Source organism: Anopheles maculipalpis, assembly GCF_943734695.1.
Source record: "Anopheles maculipalpis chromosome X unlocalized genomic scaffold, idAnoMacuDA_375_x X_unloc_3, whole genome shotgun sequence".
NCBI classification, from domain to species: Eukaryota; Metazoa; Arthropoda; class Insecta; order Diptera; family Culicidae; genus Anopheles; species Anopheles maculipalpis.
The window spans coordinates 92,501-96,494 of record NW_026060491.1 but is presented as its reverse complement, the minus strand read 5'-3'; the positions used below and the strand labels follow the sequence as shown (position 1 = coordinate 96,494).

Sequence of the window (3,994 nt, the reverse complement as noted above, 5' to 3'; positions counted from 1 at the left end):
GGACATCATATTAACTTTCGGTTTGTACCCAAGTCCCGAACTTAGAGATATTTTTGGTTTCTCACCAACCAATTCGACTTGCCTTCATCTCTTGTTAGGTTTATAATATCAATACTCGAACTTATATGCATGTTCAGGGACATCATTTTAACTTTCGGTTTGTACCCAAGTCCCGAACTTAGTGATATTTTTGGTTTCTTACTTACCAATTCGACTTGCCTTCATCTCTTGTTAGGTTTATAATATCAATACTCGAACTTATATGCATGTTCAGGGACATCATATTAACTTTTGGTTTGCGCACAAGTCCCGAACTTAGAGATATTTTTGGTTTTGGACCAACCAATTCGACTTGCCTTCATCTCTTGTGAGGTTTATAATATCAATACTCGAACTTATATGCATGTTCAGGGACATTATTTTAACTTTCGGTTTGTACCCAAGTCCCGAACTTAGAGATATTTTTGGTTTTGGACCAACCAATTCGACTTGCCTTCATCTCTTTTTAGGTTTATAATATCAATACTCGAACTTATATGCATGTTCAGGGACATCATATTAACTTTCGGTTTGTACCCAAGTCCCGAACTTAGTGATATTTTTGGTTTCCGACCAACCAATTCGACTTGCCTTCATCTCTTGTTAGGTTTATAATATCAATACTCGAACTTATATGCATGTTCAGGGACATCATTTTAACTTTCGGTTTGCACCCAAGTCCCGAACTTAGAGATATTTTTGGTTTCTCACCAACCAATTCGACTTGCCTTCATCTCTTGTTAGGATTATAATATCAATACTCGAACTTATATGCATGTTCAGGGACATCATTTTAACTTTCGGTTTGTACCCAAGTCCCGAACTTAGAGATATTTTTGGTTTCTTATCAACCAATTCGACTTGCCTTCATCTCTTGTTAGGTTTATAATATCAATACTCGAACTTATATGCATGTTCAAGGACATCATTTTAACTTTCGGTTTGTACCCAAGTCCCGAACTTAGTGATATTTTTGGTTTCTCACCAACCAATTCGACTTGCCTTCATCTCTTGTTAGGTTTATAATATCAATGCTCGAACTTATATGCATGTTCAGGGACATCATTTTAACTTTTGGTTTGCGCACAAGTCCCGAACTTAGTGATATTTTTGGTTTCCGACCAACCAATTCGACTTGCCTTCATCTCTTGTTAGGTTAACAAAATTTTTAATGCAATAGCATGTATTTTGTGAGTTTATGTCCGAGGGATTTAAGTACCGGACTTAGAAAAATTTTTGAAGTCCAAACATTCAATTTGGACTCCATACTCCATTGCTCCTCTAAGAGGTACCTAGTACCCCGTAGCGAAGCAACCGTCACGTTTGAACTTTCCACTAGGAGGTGCAGCCATCACTCGACATGTTAATCATTATCACCCCATACTACTCTCTATATCCGGATACGGCGCTAACCCGATTGCTTGCCCCGACAGCAATCGACCCACTCGTAAGCGGGTTACCCGTAGGTAAGTCAACGATGCGTATTGCCCCCTTCAAGCAAACCGATCATCACTCCGTGGAGGAGTAATGACGGACCCGTACCGGTATCAACTGCATATGATCAACATTCTTATGAACCCACACACTCTTCGCTTATATGCTCAGTAACATTTCAATTCTCTCTCTGTCTTTCGTTTTCCAACTCATTCATCGTGCATACTGAACACACCCGGAAAGGTGCGACAGTACACACGAATACACCACCAAGCATGGGTCGCCTGAGAGGATCGATGCGAACGCATCTCTACAACTCGCAGCTCCCAGCCTGAAGTCCCGTCGTTTGCGGGCGGTCGGTAGGCATCGAAACTAGTCAAGTCCACGGTCGGCGAGGTCAGCTGCCACCAGTGTTCCCTATGGTCAGGTACTAACACGTGCGGTGCGACCCTGCGCGATGCGGCCAAGTCTAGAAGCGGGGATGAGGCGCCAGGCTGCGAGGCAGCGCCAGCGTATCTCGGAGGGTTGTTAGGCCCGCTAGCTTACGATTGCCTATGGGGGTTTGAAGCGCTATCAGCTCGGATTGGTTACGACCTTAGAGGCGTTCAGGCATAATCCAGCGGACGTAGCGTCATACCAAAGTCCGGTCGAACTAGTATTGAGCCAGTGGTCCGTACCTGTGGTTCCTCTCGTACTGCACAGGAATTCCGTTAAGATAGCACAAATGCACACACCAGTAGGGTAAAACTAACCTGTCTCACGACGGTCTAAACCCAGCTCACGTTCCCTTGAAAGGGTGAACAATCCTACGCTTTGGGAATTTTGCTTCACAATGATAGGAAGAGCCGACATCGAAGGATCAAAAAGTCACGTCGCTATGAACGCTTGGCGACCACAAGCCAGTTATCCCTGTGGTGCTAATCCCGAAGCCAGGCAAACCCCCTGGCGAGCCATCGTCGTGGCGGCCGCTGCTGATGCTGGGTGCAGTCCCGAAGGTGTTCGAGCGGATTATCCTCGACCGCCTGAACGAGCACCTGGAGGACAGCAGTGCACCCCGCTTGTCGCCCGAGCAGTATGGTTTTCGCCGCGGACGATCGACGGTGCAGGCCATCCAGCGGGTCGTCGAGCGAGGCCTGTACGCGAGGACGTTCCACCGCACCAATGGCAGAGACCCTCGCTGCCTGATGGTGGCATCTCTGGACGTGCGGAACGCCTTTAACTCGGCCAGCTGGACGGCGATTGCAGCAGCTCTCCAGCGGATGAGCGTACCGTCAGCGCTCCAGCGAGTCTTGCGCAGCTACTTCTCGGGACGGGAGCTGCTTTTCGAGACCGCCGAGGGACCAGTTCGCAGGACAGTCACGGCAGGCGTACCACAGGGCTCTATACTAGGGCCGACCCTGTGGAACGTCATGTATGATGGTGTGCTGCGGCTGACGCTGCCGGACGGTGCGGAAGCGATCGGCTTCGCGGACGATTTGGTCGTTCTGGCGGGAGGAGCGACACCACAGGCGGCAGCGGAACTGGCTGAGCAGGCGATCGGCATCATCAACTCGTGGATGGCAGCACATCATCTGGAGCTTGCTCCGGCCAAGACCGAGTTGGTAATGATGTCCACGATGCGGAGGGCGAACACGCAGGCGCCGGTGACCATCGCGGGCGTGCAGAGGATGCCAACACGGACGATTAAGTACCTTGGGGTCATGCTGGAGGACCACCTGTCTTGGAATGCCCACGTCGAGTGCGTCTCCGCAAAAGCACTCCGTGTGGCACAGGCGGTATCCCGGTTGATGCGGAACCACAGCGGCCCCAAGGGTGCTAAACGACGATTGCTCGCGTCAGTCGTGGACTCGACGCTGCGGTACGCTGCTCCAGTGTGGCACGAGGCAGTTCGCACTCAATGGAACCGCAGGAGGTTGAACCGGGTGCAGGGCCTCTACGCGAGACCGGTAGCCCGCACATTTATATCGGTGCGCGGCGAGGTGGCCACTGTCCTTGCAAGCGTCATCCCGATCTGCCTGCAGATCACGGAGGACGCAAGGTGCTACCAGCGACGCCAGCAGACCGGTACGCCTACGAGCAGCATCCGCAGAGAGGAGCGAACGGCCACCATCGCCCAGTGGCAGGCCGAGTGGGACGAGTTGGCACCGACGAGCCGTTTTACCCGGTGGACACACCGGCTAATCCCAGACATCGCAACGTGGAAGGGCCGGCCGCATGGGGAGATGACCTTTCATCTCGCCCAGCTCCTCTCCGGCCATGGCTTCTTTCACGACTACCTCCACGCGCAGCACTTCTCGCCGTCGGCGGACTGTGCTAGATGTCCGGGAGTGGCAGAATCGGCGGAGCATGCGTTCTTCGACTGCCCACGGTTCGCGGACGTCCGTGGCGAACTGCTGGGCGAGGACATGGCAGCGGCGGTCACTCCAGACAACCTTCTGACGTTCATGCTGGAGAACCGTCAGAACTGGAGCAACGTCTGTGAGGCAGCCAAACGCATCACCTGTGCTCTGCAGCAGGAATG

At 51.4% G+C, this 3,994-nt stretch overlaps 1 pseudogene; it reads right to left on the bottom strand.

The window, feature by feature from the left end:
* Positions 1–1,734: 1,734 nt before the first annotated feature.
* The window catches only part of LOC126566781 (large subunit ribosomal RNA), a 6,279-nt pseudogene continuing 4,019 nt past the window's right edge, over positions 1,735–3,994 (bottom strand).